Here is an 18,578-nt window from a genome sequence, read left to right as displayed (position 1 = left end):
AGATAGAAAGGGGAGAAAAACGAGTGAAGGAGCAGAAAGAAAGAAAGGAGACAGAGGTCCACTGGACCACCAGGGATGAGGCGCGGGGAAACCTGCGGGTGGAGGAGGGCCTCGATCACCAACACTCAAGAGTGCAGGGGCAGGGGAACCTCACTTAATGGTGGAGCTGCGAGGGTGGGAGAGCAATTTCACTGACAATGAGTCATTGGCAGATGGGCAGCTAGTCCTGCGTGAGGGTGCGGTTCTTATTACTCTGTCAAAAGTGGTCCGTGATGAGCCGGTGGGTTGTGTGGCTAGCGGAGGAGGCTGTACGCATGCAGTGATGAGAGCTATGAAAAGAATCCTTTGTACCCAAAATCCGCCCCAACTTCATGGAATTACAGATGGAACTTTTGCGATTCTTTAGGCTAATCCGTCTTAAAGCCTTTTTCCACTTACACCCCTCACCTACTATCAACTCGAAAACACCCTTTCGCCCACCCTCCACATTTCTGCCTTCTGCAAGCATGATTCCTTCAGAAATCGTGACTTTTGAAAAACTAGTGCAAAAGGATCTTCAAGATCTAGAGAAGAAAAAGCTCTTTATCCCCTACAATATTTCTCACCAAGAGAAAGATGCCATAAGCACACTTAAGAACAATCCATCTCTAATAATAAAAAGTGCGTACAAGGGAGGAGGAATTGTCCTTCAGGACATTGACTCCTACAAAGATAAAATTGTGCGCCAACTAGCGAATACAGACCATTATCAAAGACTACCAGGGAACCCCACTAAAGACATCCAGGAGACTGTATTCAGACTCACTTCCGATGCCTGTGCCGAAAGTTACTTGAGCAAGAAGGAGTTTAACTTCCTTAATGTAAAAACTCCCCGTCTACCGGTCATATACACTCTCCCTAAAGTGCATAAGAACATGGACCATCCCCCAGTCAGACCAATCGTCTCCGCCTGTGGGTCAGTACTTAAACCATTGGGTGCCTTTGTCGACTTCTTTATCAAAGAATTCGTGCCGGGACCATCTGCTATGTAAGGGACAGTATGTTGATGATAAACCACAATGATTGCGATAACCACAATGAAAAAGGGCAGGACCATACAACCCCGCAAGGCCAAAAAACTGGTCCGAGACACAAAAGAGGCTAATATTGAACTATTGGTGGAAAGATGTGAGAAAGTCTTGAAGCCACCAAACAACAGACTGAATGTCAGCGAGTTAACGGAGCACTACTTAACATCAATAGGAAATATCGTCAATGACACCATGCCACAGACACTGAAAAGAGTATCCGAGAAACCTAAAAATCCTTGGTTCAGTGAGTCACTAAATGAGGATAGGCGCAAATTGAGAATGGTCGAAAGGAAATGGAGGCAACATCCCTCCTCTCCCGAGCTGATAGCCCTTAGGAATACCAGAAGCCAATATAACAAGAAGATAATTAAATCCAAAAAAGATTTTATAAAAGCCGAACTTGACAATGCATCAAACAGACCTCGGAAACTCTTTGAGATTTTAAAACAACAGTCGAATAAGCTAGCTAAAACAGTTCACGAGAATCCAAATACTCCCTTAAGTTGTGAGGAATTCTCTACATTTTTCACGGAGAAAACCAAACTGCTTGAAGTGGAACTCTCAACTGCTGCAACTAACATCTCAACCCTTACCTCACCTACAAAAGAGGCCAATGAGCCAACAGAGAGTCCCCAAACAAAAAATAAGGCACAGTGGGACACATTCGAACTTTATGACCAAGATAAGATCACCAAAATGCTAAGGGAAATCAGACCGAACAACCATTATCAAGACCCTCTACCGGCAAAGTGCGTAAGAGTAATTAGCCATACCCTGGTTCCGATCTGGACTGAGATAATAAATGCCTCACTTACACAAGGGACCCTGCCCGACTGCCTAAAAACAGGTCAGGTAGTGCCCATCATCAAAAAACCGACAGCGGATGCAACTGACCCGAACAACTATCGACCAGTGACCAACATACCTTTACTAGCCAAAACTATTGAGAAATGCGTACAAGGTCAACTGAGTCAACACATCGCTAAGTTCTCATTACTAGATGATTGCCAATCTGGATTCAGAGCTGGGCATAGTACTGAAACTGCGATCCTGCATATCGTGGACAACGCCCTACAAGCCCTAGACAGAAATCAAGCATGCCTGCTGATTCTCCTAGACCTGTCATCTGCATTTGACACGGTAAATCATGAAATGCTGATGACCAGGCTACAAGAAAGGATGGGCCTGTCGGGAAATGTGCTGAATTGGTTTAGATCTTTCCTGCAGAATAGGTCTCAACGTTTCCTGGTCAATCAAGCGACCTCTTCCCCTTGTCCTACTGCCGTCGGGGTCCCGCAAGGGTCAACATTATCCCCAGATCTATTCAACCTATATGTTGAACCTCTCACGGAGATTCTTCGGGGATCACAGATACCCTATCATATGTATGCAGATGACACGCAAATATACATAAAGATCGCCTCCCGTGTTGACATTGACCTAATGAACATGACACTAAAGAGAGCCCTACAGTGGTTAACCACGAACCATTTGAAACTAAATGCCCATAAAACGGAATTCCTGTTAATATCACCGACGAAGAACCGTCCCGAGGTAAAGGAATTGACGAAACTGGTGACAGCCCTGAACTGCACCCCGACCCTAGTTAAGTCAGCTAAATCACTTGGAATCACCTTGGATGAGAACCTGGACATGAAAGACCACATAAACTCAATGGCCAAGGGTGCCCGCTTCCATCTGAACTATCTAAGAAAATTGAAACCATACATCTCAAAGACGGACCTAAAACTGGCCGTACAATCCCTAGTTATTTCGAGGATTGAATACGGTTGCACTACGTTAGCGGGTCTACCCAAAACATCCATAGCTCCGCTAAAAGCCTGTCTCAATGCAGCGGCAAGACTGATCACGGGATCGAGGAAATTCGACCACATATCTCCTCACCTGAAAACACTAAACTGGCTACCCTATGAAGCCAGAATTCAAATGAAGATTGCTTGTATTACCCACAGAGCAGTTCACTTCAACATGCCGAGATACCTTGCCAAGAAAATTAAGCTATCGGGAAGCAACAGACCAACGAGAAGCGCTAAAGAACTGCTACTGAGACCAGCCTTTTTCCGTAAGAAAAAGACCTACAACCGAGCGTTCTCAGGAGCCGCCCCCAGAGTCTGGAATTCTTTACCTCCGAACATCAGGAAGATTAAAAACTTGATATCATTCAAACGCGAACTGAAGAACCACTTGATGAGCAAACACCTCTCTTAGGAAAGAGTATTGAGTACTGATGAGAATATCCCCACCTAAGAGAGATGGCCTCGACTGGAACTTCTTGAAGATCAATTATCTGTTAACTGATTGATTTCATGTTTATACATTGGCCACACACGTTACTACTACCTCAAATCAAGGGGATCCGATATCTGTAACTCTCAGACAATACGATATACCCTCTACCTCACTCTGTTTTATTGCCTAGGATACCGGCTACATAGCAGCACTTTTTACTCCTTAATGCTATTTATACACGATATTTGCACTGTTATGTTATACAACCCTACCTCATTCACCTCCTAATACTAATTGGATAGGCTGAAGAACTATTACCTATAATCCCCTTTACAGCTTACCGCCTTAGACCTTACACTCATGTATGTCTGTTGATACAATTGCCTCCATAATGTTTGTAACTTTTCCTACATGTGAAGCGCTCTGATACCCACGGGTCTTGTCCGCGCTATACAAAACTTTATAAATAAAATAAATAAAATAAATAAACCTAGTTGAACACTGTCCCTTTGACCCAACAGAGAATACACTGTGTACAATGGATGTAGAGTCGTTATATACAAACATCCCTGAGACAGCGGCTCTACTAGTCATCCAGAAAAGACTTGACTCCCGCCCACGCCCACACAAAGTACCAACTCTCTTCATTCTTCAACTCCTTGAGTTATACCTAACTAGGAACTTCTTCATCTTTGATAATGTCTATTATCAACAGATCAAGGGCACTTCCATGGGGGCTATTTGTGCCCCCAACCTGGCAATTCTCTTTATGGACGAACTTGAAACTGGATCAATTTTGACAGACAGTAACCCCTTCCGATCAGGGATTGGGCTGTGGCGCCGTTACATCAATGGTATTTTCCTTATATGGAATCTTGACATCAGTGCGCTACACCAGTTCCTGCATTGGCTTAATAATAATTGCTCCGATCTAAAATTCACACTAGCGCATGATACAGCACAAATTGCTTTCCTGGACCTAACAATTTACCACAATGAAGGTGAACTACTTACATGCCTTTTTAGAAAGCCGACGGAGCGGAACACGCTCCTCAGCTATGACAGTAACCACCCTAGGGCACTAAAAGATTCTCTTCCTTATTCCCAATTTTTAAGGATAAGACACAACTGTTCTTGCAAAACAGACTACTTCAGGGAGGCCAATATCCTAACCAACAAGCTGAGAGACGGTGGCTACCCGAGAAGGCTAGTTAAGACTGCATCCAAAAGGGCATGGTATTGCCCGAGAGAGGCCTTATTGACACCTAAAGCATGTGACAAATCAGAAAGGATATCCTGTGTCACTACTTTCTCGCCTGTGTCGCACAAAATCAGAAAATCTATCCTCAAAAACTGGCCCACAATTAATGCAGGCCCCATTAGTCTAGAGAGACCCCTCTTTGCCTTTCGAAAGAGTAAGAACCTTAAAGACCAACTAGTCAGAGCGGCCCTACCTGCCCCCGCACCTAGATCAACCATTGAATCGAACTGGGGCCTTCCACCACTGCTGGGACATGTAAAGTGTGGTGGCTGTAATGTTTGTGGTTACTCAATTGAGGCACGCAATTTCAGTCACAATGGTGTCACTGTTGAAATGAAATCTCTTTCCAACAGTAATACTAATAATGTTATTTACACGATACTCTGCCCTTGCCCTAAAATGTATGTGGGACAGACAACTCAGAAAGCCAAGACCCGTATTTGTCAACATAGGTGCAGGACTCTCAATGCACCACTGGTCGAGCACTTCTCTGAAAAGAATCATACAGAGGACGACATTCGCTGGAGAATCCTAAAGGTTGTCAAATTGCCACAAAGGGGTGGCAACCTAGCTCAACTCCTGAACCGCGAGGAACTTAAGAGCATAATCCAATTTGACACCATACGGACCGGGCTGAACAAAAGCGAGGACTGGACTACCTTGCTTTAGTCTGCAACCCACAGTGAACTTTACAACATAGACTGAACTCTACACCTCTGTGGTGACACTATGATAAGTGACTAGGATCTTATCTCCATTTGGACAATTTAAATTGTACAATCACCAACTGCCGCACTGTTTAAAATGTAATGTGCAAAATTGGTCCTAATTTGTGTATACTTCAAAAGTTTTTAATTAAATGTCACTAGGGCATGTTGGTCACCTGCGCCGTTTTTTAATCCACACTGGTGTTTACTCACTTTCAAATTCCCGGTCCGCTCTCACCATTCTAAGATGGCCGCCATACTCGTGCGCTCACTTAGTAATGCCTCACACACCCCTCCTAGGCCCGTGATCCGGGCCCGCGATCACCTGATTCCAGAACCAAGGCTTAAACAGTATGGCTGCGCTTGGATCACTAGGCTAACCTGGCAGCAAGAGAAGAACAGCGTATCTACGCCCCCTCTGTGCCCGTAAATCCTGACATAATTCAGATCCCCGGTAAGTGCCTTCTCCGTCACGACCGTGGCTTCCCGCTATTTATTCACTCACGGCCATCCTTTCTGGTAACCATAACCCCGGAATTCTCTCTTTTTTTACAGCGTATCTCCCATAACTCAAGACCGCATGCAGCATCGAGTACTCTCACACCGAGCAGCCACACGACCTCAACGCGCTGATGACCGCCTATCGTCCTGGTAGGTCTTCCCTTACCACTATTGTCGGCGACCACCGCAGGAATTGTCCTCACTGGGCTAACAAACCCCTTTTTTGCCCCAACAGCGCAAGCCTCCGCATAGTGTACTGGGCCTTGTTACCCGAGCTCTCCTATTTGATTGTAGCTCCGCATGCTATCCCTAGCACTGGGAACCCTCTGATTCGAGGTAAGCTACACAGTCCCCAAGGAACTCACATCGCCTGATACCATCATCACCGTCCGCACATAAATTCACGCCCATGATCCCTTGGTTTTCTCATAGTTCTGCGGGCACAATATCTTTTCATAGCTCTCGTCACTGCATGCGTACAGCCTCCTCCGCTAGCCACACAACCCACCGGCTCATCACGGACCACTTTTGACGGAGTAATAAGAACCGCACCCTCACGCAGGACTAGCTGCCCATCTGCCAATGTTAAGTGCCGTGACTCGTTTTTACGCCGTTCAGGGGGTTAAACACCGATTGCTATTCATCTCACAATGTGCTACTCCTTGCGATTTTGATCCATGTAGAATGCACGATCTGACTCACCCGTGCACGTATTCTACGAGGTAAAACACCAATTGGTTCACTGCGGTTCCGATTAATGTAAATGTGTACAAACCATTTGAAATGCTGACTTCTCAAATCCTGGTTTTTGAAAACCTTATTGTCCTTTTTCCTTCCCTGTTCTCGCCCTAAACAGGAGTATTATTTACACCAGGCAATATAACTTTGTTTAGTCCTGATGATGATCCTTTCTAATCAGAGCAATGGATCGAAACGTCGACTCTTTTAAGTAGACATACATTCAGCCACTGTGTATCATTGCGTATGTTCTACTCTGGAGAACACTCCCAACACTGATTTAAAAAGTGTCCAGTTTGCTCACTTTCTTTGACTGTGAAAATTCTCCCTCTGTATTCCTTCCACTGTGTTTCCTTCACTAGTACGGCACAGGACTGTGCCCTACTTTAAGAATTGCTGTCTTTGTATTCTCTTATCGTTTGATTCAATTTAAAAATAAATTCCTGGTCAGGCTGGACATGGAAAAATATATAGTAACTTATTGTGTTCTATATTTAATTTGTTTATATCTTTGAAATTGCTTAGGACCTTTGTTTCCTTCAATTGACATATACCCTTGGTCCTTAGCTACCTTTTGGGTCCCCCTTGTTTCTATAAAAAAAATTCATAATCCCAGGGTCACATCACTCATGCGGTTATACTTCAGGCAGGGGGGATCGTTCTCGCTTTACGCCGCCCACCACTGTCCCCCACAAGCGCAAATTCCCCTTATCAGCGGAGTATTCTAGTCCACAGATCCGGCGCAGTCACGCCGCTTGTATGGCAGTGCCAAACTCAACCTCCCGGCTCAGCCAATTCTCATTGCAGCAGGCCCTGTACAATGTGAAGTTCACTGTTCCGCTCTCCCGCTTGTTCTCAGGCAACCATGCATCTCAGTGTGCTTCGCTTTTCACAGTGTCCGATTCGGTCGGGGCAGTGGTGCCGCGATGTAGTGTCTGACAATGCTATGGCTCAGGAACACTGCCAGCGCTATGTCCCGTCCGGTCTCGGGGCACCCCAGTCCCGAGATAGTCTCCGATGAGCTGGTGTATTATGCCTGTTTTAAGCCCAGTGCACCCAGAGGCCGACTCTTGTCTCGCTGTATGCCTCTCACCACTTTCTGCCATCCGCCGCCATTTCAGAGTCGCTCAGTTTCACTCGCAAGGCCAGGGGTCCGCCATCACATTCCCCGGACCACAGCACACACATGTCCACACTTCAGGACGGAATGAAGGGCTCAGGTATGTCACCTCCTACGACAGTCGTCCACCGCCGAGGATTTCACTTTCCGGCGGATTTCCACGAGTCTCCGAGTCAGCGCAGCCCCTGCTTCATGTCCGGAGGCACCTAACTTTATCTCTCGGCTCAGACTTGCCGCGGCGTGGAAGGCCCCAATCAGCCCGCAGTGCGCTGCTCCGCTCTCATGCGCCTGATCTTGCTGCTTCTTACATCGCTGTACTCCTCTTCCTTAGCGGTTTCTGTGCCTGCGTAATTTACCCCGTTTTGAGGCAGTAGGCAAAGGATATTGAGAGGATATTGCACTTGGCCGGCAGAGCCCTCAATTAAGAGGCCATCTTGCTGCCTGGCTTGGCCACACCCCCTTCTCTACTGTATGTTGCTGGGGGCACTGTGACGTCTCAGCTGGAATCTAATACATTATTACAGTAGAGTAGATCTGTTGTTTTCTTATTGCGGTTGGTCACAATTAGACATTAATAACTTATTACAGTTGAGTTGTGACATGGTGTCTGCTGCCAGAGCCAACAGCCAGGTGAAAAGGCAGGTCAAAGAGCACCATAGCAGGTACAGTTTGAACAAAGAAAAGGAGAACTGCCTTTTTAGGTCGAACTTGGGGAGTGCATGTGCTGCTCTGTGAGACATGCTGTATTCGAGAATAGACGTGAAGCCCTGCCCACTGTCTGCCCATATTCGTCATTGGCTTGTGTCAATGTTCTTCGTACATGCTGACTTCTGATTCGTTAACAGGCTTGTTTGGGCCTCTTTAGTACCGCCTTGTCTTCGTTTGTAACCTCCCAGGACTTACACTTTTACTTCTGTTGTTACACGGTATGTCTTATTTAGTCTGTAAACACTACTTTAATGAGTTTCTCATCCTCCAGGTACAACATGCTTTCCTGCAACATTCAGTGCACCATGCGCTCTTCCACTTTCCAAGCAGCCCGGGATAATGGCTGCCGCTGCTTTGAAATGAAATAGGTCTCGCATTTACAAGAGTTTGAGCTATTGGCATTTTAAATGACAATGCCTTTTATTTATCTGTTAAATATCAAAACAGATAAATAAAAGGCACTGTCATTTACAATGCTAATAGCTTAAACGCTGTAAAAAATGCATGCTAAAAAATTTTGGGGCAAATGCATGCCATTTATTTACCTCGTTGTAAAGGCGGCTTCCCATTGCATTGCAAATGCTTATTTAATTTGAGCAGCACCGCTGCTTCAGCTAAGATAACAGCAGAGTTGTGCAAACCCAGTGAGTGTTACGCATGCAGGTTCAAGGAGGAGCGTGAGTAAACATTGAATGAGTCTCGGCTAGAGAGCTATGGCAGGGAAGGAACCTTGTGAGTAAACATTGAATGAGCCTCGGCCATAGAGCTACGGCAGGGATAAACCTTGCTCCAACTCCCCAGTGAGGCAGCGGCAGGTCGAAGAGACGTCTAGACATCAGCTGCTCCTGCAGGACCGATGGACAGCAGATGAGTAAACTGTGTGGGCTCTGTCTGCCTGCACTGACTTACCACTGGGCTCGTCTGGCTGCAGTTTGGGGGCCAGGGCTTCAGGCACATGGTCCCCTCTTCAGTCCCCGCCCATCAAAGGCTGGGATGTGCTCGCATCCCCTCCCCTGAGTCGTGCAGTTATCTGGAGGCCGTGAACAGCTGTTAAAAGCCTGACTGGCTGGGGCAGTCAAGTGTGAAAATACCAAGCGCTGTTCCAAAAAAATGTCATTTCCCTTGGCATAAAAAGCACAGGAGAAATGGCGAGATTGAACCGCAAATAAATGCAGGGTGGCATCGGAACACAATCCATGTGTTTTTTTGTACTTAATTTGAAAAACCTTGGGGACTTTCGAAAAATTGTCCCCTTTTGAATGCACGCGCAGATGTGGCTTTTTCTATTGCAGAAAAAAAACCTCAGCACAACATATGTTTGAATTTACAGACCATTTTCCGCATGTTCTTACGTTTAAATTTTTTTTCCATTTGCTCTCATTGTGTGATTACGCCCTTACTCATTCCTTAATCTGTCCATCTGAGAATAAAAAACAAACATGACGTCTTTAATTCTCAGTCATATGATGAACGTACATTCTCCCACAAGCATAAAAACTATCATGAAATCTTTATTTTACGGCAAGGACTTCTGTGGATTTGGCTAATGTAAATTATGGTTAGCTAAAAGATAACAGATACCGAGTTTACTCGCATATCTATTTTGTATAATGTGCATAGAATGTAATTATCTTTTGTAAAATAAGTGTTATTCTCAAACAGTTGAATTCCTATTTCAGACTTTGAATTAACAAGTTGCCCGTGCTCCGAGACTGAGGAATTCTCTTCACTGGGAGGGAATGTTTTGATTTGTTCTGCATTCCGTCCATCAATTGTGTGTCTTTTGCCATTCTCTGAAGTGGGCTCTTATACCTGACTGGTTTGTTAAAAACTCAACTTTGTAAAATGAACCCTCTGTAGAGTTGTCATATGCTAAATCCCTTCCAGTTCCTGGAGTCAGGTACTTTTCTATTAGTGGCAAGCCATGTGTGACACTTGAGGAAGAAGGAATAACCAGCACTCTTGGCCGGCAGCTTGCCTTCTCAAAATGCTTGTATTTTTAAAAAGGCAATAATCTAGTCATTCAATACATATCAATAACACATGCCTTCCTAGCTAGAGCATTTTTTTTATAAGAGTGAGTTTAAGTTTGGATATGATTATTATTATCAAAAAGATGCCTGCTCTTCTTGGGGAAGCATAGTGATAATGCTTTCTAATTGTTTATAAATTAGGGTCATCCAACGCAGGTTGATGAGGGCCAGATTACACACCCATTCTGGTTCCCATTTTCATTATCGCATGTAAATAAGATTCAGGTGGCTATTGTGAAATCCTGACATGGCTCTACCCTCAAAGGCTTTACTGACCTGGTAGGTTTACATGCTGACTCCATGTCATTGAGAAGGCGACTCACTAGCGCTGGGTTTTTCTTTTACAATGTCCTACCTTTGAAGCAATCCTCACTGCCCCTTCTCCCCGGAGCACTTTCTTTGTCTTCTTCACCTAAAGCACTCTGCTTGCCTTGCCTTTACCTCCTCTCAGGCACTAGCCTTTGCCCCCTCTCCTAGACTCACCACGGTGCTCTGGCATTGGTGTAAATTTAGGACGATGAGAGTAAAAATTTGGGGCACTTCTTTGCTACCTCCTAATGGGTTCACACAGAGATACATCACTTTGGTTTTTCCACAGCTGAATGTGCTCACTGTATCCCTGCCTCCCTGCAATATGCTAGCTCTCACCAGTCCTCGTCGCTCCCACTGTGTATCCATTGCTTGCACCCCAAGTCTCTGTGCCTTGACGGGTTTACCTCATCCTCTTATTATACCTTGTGATACCCTGTGCTCCAATGTTTGTCCACCCCTCAAATGCACCCCCTTTTGGTTTATGCATCTCTACCTTCATAACCTGTAATTCCTGTGTCTGCTTCAGCTCACATTGTCTCACTGTAGCCCTGCTCATCGTGTCTCTGATCCCCATGCCTATGCATCCTGTGCGTCCCCAGTCTGTCTCCATGTTCATCCTATCATTACAACCTCTGGCTATGTTTCATTAGTCTGTGCACAAACCTACTAGTTACAACCTGGAATTTTCTCTTTATTCTGCTTGTGGGTCCCTTGGGATAATTGCACCAGATTCATAGCAGCCACCCAACAGGGTGTTAAAAATCAGGTAAAATTAGCACCATCATACTGCTTAACGTTATTAAATACCCACAAATAAAATAATCAGGTGACTCTTATTCTCTTGGGTTCAATATGTTCCTACCCAGCATTTCCCTTTATGTAATAAAGCATTCTCGTTGTGTCCTTAATAACTGCATAGTATTCATTTGCTAATACAAGTCCAGGATTGCTTTGAAATGTATCCCAGTAAGCCCCATATACCAGAGACACAATCAATACGCTTGCTTGTAAATTAATTGTAAATCACATAATTGCCATCACATCCATCCACTACTAAACGCATAAGAAAAACATTTATATTTACACTTATAGCTCCAACAAATGCGAGACCCATTGCATTGCAAATGCCTGTTCTTTCTTGATGTTGTGCGGCATTGGGAAAGCCTATATGTCTAAAAGGTGAGACTTCTTGACTTTGCTAATGTGTGTTTATTATGGTTGTAAACCTCCTGTTCCTTGTGTAGATCTGGTCAGAGCCTCTGATCTCTGGAGTTACACTATGTGAAAGATGCTCAGAATATTGTCTGGGTCCTATCACGGGCTCTTATAGTATAAAGGACTCCCTTGCAGCAATTAATTATATTTCCCGCTGTTATTGTGATGCTCTTTGTTGTGTGGTCCATTCACTGGAAAAGGCTTTGTTAAACCTGAGAGCCTTAGGGTGGTCTTTCCCCAACTTTTTTCCTGCCTCCCTCCATTTTCTGTGCTAGTTTTTGCTGGCCTTAGGACGCGGCACCTGTTACCACTGCTAATCAGTGCTAACATGTTTGTGCTCTCTCCCCTAAACATGGTAGCAGGGGCTCATACTCAGTTGGCATATTTAATTTGCTTATGTCCCTAATAAAGTTCATTACATGTGCCCAGGGCTTGCTAATTATTGCTACTAGTGGGCTGCAGCACTGACCGTGCCACCCACGGTATTGCACCGTTACATCGCAACTTTTACAACGGGAGTCTATTACAACGCAACTTTTACAACGCTGGTTCCATGACATCGCATGCCTTTACAACGCATGTCATTACATAGCAGATGCTATTACAACGCATGCCATTACATCGTAAGTATAGGTAAGTATTTAATTTTTATTTTTATTTTATTTAATAATATTAATTTAATTTAATTAATATTAATTATAAATATATTTATTTATGTTTTTTAATATGATTAATTAAATATATTAATTAAAGTAATTTGGTTTTGGGGTACAGGTGTATTTTTAGGTTTTAGGGCTGAGTTTGGGTTTTGGGGTACAGGGTTATTTTTAGGTTTTAGGGCTTGGTTTGGGTTTTGGGGTACAGGGGTATTTGTAGGTTTTAGGGTTGGGTTTGGGTTTTGGGGTACAGGGGTATTTGTAGGTTTTAGGGTTGGGTTTGGGTTTTGGGGTACAGGGGTATTTTTAGGTTTTAGGGTTGGGTTTGGGGTACAGGGGTATTTTTAGGTTTTAGGGCTGAGTTTGGGTTTTGGGGTACAGGGGTATTTTTAGGTTTTAGGACTGAGTTTGGGTTTTGGGGTACAGGGGTATTTGTAGGTTTTAGGGTTGGGTTTTGGGGTACAGGGGTATTTTTAGGTTTTAGGGTTGGGTTTGGGTTTTGGGGTACAGGGGTATTTTTAGGTTTAAGGGCTGAGCTTGGGTTTTGGGGTACAGGGGTATTTTTAGGTTTTAGGGCTGAGTTTGGGTTTTGGGGTACAGGGATATTTTTAGGTTTTAGGGTTGGGTTTGGGTTTTGGGGTACAGGGGTATTTTTAGGTTTTAGTGTTGGGTTTGGGTTTTGGGGTACAGGGGTATTTTTAGGTTTTGGGGTTGGGGTTGGGTTTTGGGGTACAGGGGTATTTTTAGGTTTTAGGGTTGGGTTTGGGTTTTGGGGTACAGGGGTATTTTTAGGTTTTAGGGCTGGGTTTGGGTTTTGGGGTACAGGGGTATTTTTAGGGTTCCGTTTTTTAAATAAACGACTTTAAATTAATTAAATTAATTATATTAAATAAATTAAATAAAAATAATTAAATTATATTATTTACCATTTATAAATTAATTTAAATACATTATTTAAATTAAATTAATTACTATTTTAAAATGTATTTTAATTAAATTAATAAAATTAAATTAATTAAATTAACTTAATTACATTTTTTTTAAAAAGGTATACTTACCTATACTTACGTTGTAAGGGCCTGCGTTGTAATAGTATCTGCTATGTAATGACATGCGTTGTAAAGGCATGCGATGTTATGGAACCTGCGTTGTAAAAATTCCGATGTAACGGTCTGCGTTGTAAAATAACGCGTTGTAATGTCATAGATCCGCCACCCACATATGCAGCCTGAAATCATGTCTGAGGCCTTCCACTGCAGTGCCTGTGTGTGAAGTTTACTGCCACACCAACTTGACATTTAAAGCTACTTGCCAAGCCAAAAACTCCCCTTTTTTACATATGTCTCCCCTAAGGAAGGCCCTTGGTAACCCAAAGGGCAGAACGCTATACTATGTTTTACATGTCCTGGTTGTGACAAAAAGCTAAATTATTTTTTCAGTGCTGTAAGTCCTACTCCTCTCATTGGCTAGAACTGGGAATTCCTCAGAATACCTTTAAGCTGTAATTCCTGATTGGAAAGGAGTAGCCTTTTCATGTTTTATATCTTTGCAATGGTAATGAGAAATCCTCTTTACTGGTAAAGTCGGATTTAACATTACTATTTTAGAAAAGCTACTTTTCTCTGCTTGTACTGCTCTTTGTGCCTTACAGCCTGACTCTAGTACACGTCTGGGCTAGGAGACCAACCCTTTTGTGTATTCCTTCTAGAGAGCCACAGACACTGCAAGTGTTGGGTGTGATTTAGCACTTATCTGCATCCCGATGGGTCTTTCTGGGCAGAGGGGAGGAAGGGGCCCACTCTTACCCTTCAGAGGGTAGTAGACTGACCGCATACAAACGAATGATAACTCACTTTGGTAGTCTGGAGTGAGTGCTGGGAGTGAAAGAGATACTGGTGCACGTCAAAACCACTCTATTGCATCTTTACATTGAAAGTGTAATCTAGAATTTCTTCAGTGCACTTGTCTATGTGGTCCATTAAATGTCTCATTAAATGCCAATAGATTTTTGTGATGGACCTACCATTTAAGCTTATCCAGTGTTTTTTTTAATATATTTTTCCAACAGGTGAAATAAAGTAATGAACAAAAAAGGTGAAAGCATTAAACATCACTTGTGTAGGAAGTGATGTAAAAACTGTATACCTCGAAATTTCTTCCCTTGAAGGCTAATGCCTCGCCAAAGTCTTTTTCTACAGCAGAAAACCCAAACTACCCAATGTGGTCTGTACTTGGCTCCTAGGGTTCACCTGATATACATTGACGAAATAACACACTGACATACTGAAGCAAGTCTGATAAGGTTCTCACTACGAACGAAGAGCTAACCTGGATCAGAAAGAACACACAGAAGAGAAACCGTATGAATATCTAGAAAGTGACAACACATTTATTAGGGAGAGAAAGAGCAAGTGCAACATCAGAAAATAATACTGGAGAAGAAACATATTGATGGACTGACTGCGGAAAAGCTTTCTTTGCAATGAAAGACCCAATGCAGCATCAGAGTGTTCACGTAGAGGAGAAACCATATAAATGTACAGAGTGTGACAAAGCATTTATAATAAATAGAAAGCTAAAGCGACATCAGAAAATCCACACTGGAGAAAGATCATATCAATGTACAGAATGTGACAAATCATTTAAAACAAATGGAGAGCTAAAGCAACATCAGAAAGTCCACACTGGGGAGAAAGCATATCAATGTACAGAGTGTGACAAATCATTTAAAAGAAATGGAGAACTAAAACGACATCAGAAAATCCACACTGGAGAGAGATCATGTCAATGTACAGAATATGACAAATCATTTAAAACAAATGGAGAGCTAAAGGTACATCAGAAAATCCACACTGGGGAGAGATCATATCAATGTACAGAGTGTGACAAATCATTTAAAAGAAATGGAGAGCTAAAGCAACATCAGAAAATCCACACTGGAGAGAAACCATATACATGTACAGAATGTGACAAAGCATTTATAAGAAAGTCACAGCTAATGGAACATCAGAAAGTCCACACTGGGGAGAAAGCATATCAATGTACAGAGTGTGACAAATCATTTAAAAGAAATGGAGTGCTAAAGCTACATCAGAAAATCCACACTGGGGAGAAACCATATCAATGTACAGAGTGTGACAAAGCATTTATTGAAAAGTCAAATCTAATGAGACATCAGAAAATCCACACTGGGGAGAAAGCATATCAATGTACAGAATGTGAAAAAGCATTTATAACAATTGTAGCGCTAAAGCGACATCATAAAATCCACACTGGGGAGAAACCATATCAATGTACAGAATGTGACAAAGCATTTATAACAAATGGAGAACTAAAGCGACATCATAAAATCCACACTGGGGAGAAACCATATCAATGTACAGAATGTGACAAATCATTTATAACAAATGGAGAGCTAAAGGTACATCAGAAAACCCATACTGGGGAGAAACCATATCAATGTACAGAATGTGACAAAGCATATGTAACAAATGGAAATCTAAAGCTACACCATAAAATCCACACTGGAGAGAAACCATATACATGTACAGAATGTGACAAAGCATATGTAACAAATGGAAATCTAAAGCTACACCATAAAATCCACACTGGAGAGAAACCATATACATGTACAGAATGTGACAAAGCATATGTAACAAATGGAAATCTAAAGCTACACCATAAAATCCACACTGGGGAGAAACCATATCAATGTACAGAATGTGACAAAGCATTTAAAAGAAATGAAGAGCTAAAGCTACATCAGAAAATCCACACTGGGGAGAAACCATATAAATGTACAGAGTGTGACAAATCATTTAAAAGAAATGGAGACCTAAAACGACATCAGAAAATCCACACTTGAGAGAGATCATATCAATGTACAGAATGTGACAAATCATTTATAACAAATGGAGAGCTAAAGGTACATCAGAAAAACCACACTGGGGAGAAACCATATCAATGTACAGAGTGTGACAAATCATTTAAAAGAAATGGAGAACTAAAGCTACATCAGAAAATCCACACTGGAGAGAAACCATATACATGTACAGAATGTGACAAAGCATATGTAACAAATGGAGATCTAAAGCTACACCATAAAATCCACACTGGGGAGAAACCATATCAATGTACAGAATGTGACAAAGCATTCATTAAAAAGTCAAGTCTAATGGAACTTCAGAAAGTCCACACTGGGGAGAAAGCATATCAATGTACAGAGTGTGACAAATCATTTAAAAGAAATGGAGAGCTAAAGCTACATCAGAAAATCCACACTGGGGAGAAACCATATAAATGTACAGAGTGTGACAAATCATTTAAAAGAAATGGAGACCTAAAATCCACACTTGAGAGAGATCATATCAATGTACAGAATGTGACAAATCATTTATAACAAATGGAGAGCTAAAGGTACATCAGAAAAACCACACTGGGGAGAAACCATATCAATGTACATAGTGTGACAAATCATTTAATAGAAATGGAGAGCTAAAGCTACATCAGAAAATCCACACTGGAGAGAAACCATATACATGTACAGAATGTGACAAAGCATATGTAACAAATGGAGATCTAAAGCTACACCATAAAATCCACACTGGGGAGAAACCATATCAATGTACAGAATGTGACAAAGCATTCATTAAAAAGTCAAGTCTAATGGAACTTCAGAAAGTCCACACTGGGGAGAAAGCATATCAATGTACAGAGTGTGACAAATCATTTAAAAGAAATGGAGAGCTAAAGCTACATCAGAAAATCCACACTGGGGAGAAACCATATAAATGTACAGAGTGTGACAAATCATTTAAAAGAAATGGAGACCTAAAATCCACACTTGAGAGAGATCATATCAATGTACAGAATGTGACAAATCATTTATAACAAATGGAGAGCTAAAGGTACATCAGAAAAACCACACTGGGGAGAAACCATATCAATGTACATAGTGTGACAAATCATTTAATAGAAATGGAGAGCTAAAGCTACATCAGAAAATCCACACTGGAGAGAAACCATATAAATGTGCAGAATGTGACAAAGCATTCATTAGAAAGTCACATCTAATGAAACATCAGAAAGTCCACACTGGGAAGAAAGCATATCGATGTACAGAATGTGAAAAAGCATTTAGAACAATTGTACAGCTAAAGTGACATCATAAAATCCACACTGGGGAGAAACCATATCAATGTACAGAATGTGACAAGGCATTTATAATCAATGGAGAGGTGAAGTAACATTAATCCCCAACATCAGATAGTCCACTTAAGAGAGAAACCCTATGAACGTGCATATTACAACAAGACATGTATTACTAGGCAAAGATAAATACTTCATCAGAAATTCCACTCTGGTGAGAAACAGTATGGTTGTACTGAATGTTACTTAGCAATTATTACAAAGCATATTTTAAAAATACATCAGTATGTTCACACATGAAAGAACCCATATAATTGTACAAAATGTGGCATAGTATTTATTCCAAATGGAGCGTGACCATTCAACTGCACCGCATGTGACATGGTATTTATTATAAAGGGAGAGTCAAAGCAATATCAGCATCCACACTGGGCAAAAACCACATGAATTTATAGAATGTAACAAGGGATTTATTACAAAGCAAAATGTAATACAAGATCAGGAAGTTAACACAGGGGAGAAAACATATGTACGTACTGAATACCACAATGCATTCATTATAAATGGAAAACTTAAGCGACATCCGAAAATCTACATGGCAAGAAAGCCAATGTATGTACAGAGTTTAATAAAGTCTTCCACAGGAAGAATAAGCTAATGCAGCATAAACAAATCCACACTAGAGAGAAACCCTATTAATGAATAGAATGTGATAAGGGATCGATTACAAAAAAAAATGTAATATAGCAGAATGTTCACACAGGAGAGAAACTCAATAAATGTATTGAATGTGACCATGCATTCATAAATGGAGAGCTAACACGGCATCAAAAGTCAACCCTGAAGACCGCACTGAATT

At 42.1% G+C, this 18,578-nt stretch overlaps 1 pseudogene across 1 annotated transcript in view; it reads left to right on the top strand.

Annotated features, from left to right (window-relative positions):
* LOC144764085 (uncharacterized) overlaps positions 1-17,944 on the top strand; it is a 131,264-nt pseudogene extending 113,320 nt beyond the window's left edge. Inside the window, exons 2-4 of the transcript XR_013596310.1 lie at positions 14,640-16,881; positions 16,950-17,434; positions 17,479-17,944. The product of XR_013596310.1 is annotated as an uncharacterized LOC144764085 (transcript). The remainder of the gene's footprint in view (positions 1-14,639; positions 16,882-16,949; positions 17,435-17,478) is intronic.
* The last annotated feature ends 634 nt before the right edge of the window (positions 17,945-18,578 follow it).

This window comes from Lissotriton helveticus, chromosome 6, assembly GCF_964261635.1.
Source record: "Lissotriton helveticus chromosome 6, aLisHel1.1, whole genome shotgun sequence".
Classification (NCBI taxonomy): domain Eukaryota; kingdom Metazoa; phylum Chordata; class Amphibia; order Caudata; family Salamandridae; genus Lissotriton; species Lissotriton helveticus.
This window is presented reverse-complemented; position numbering and strand designations above follow the sequence as displayed.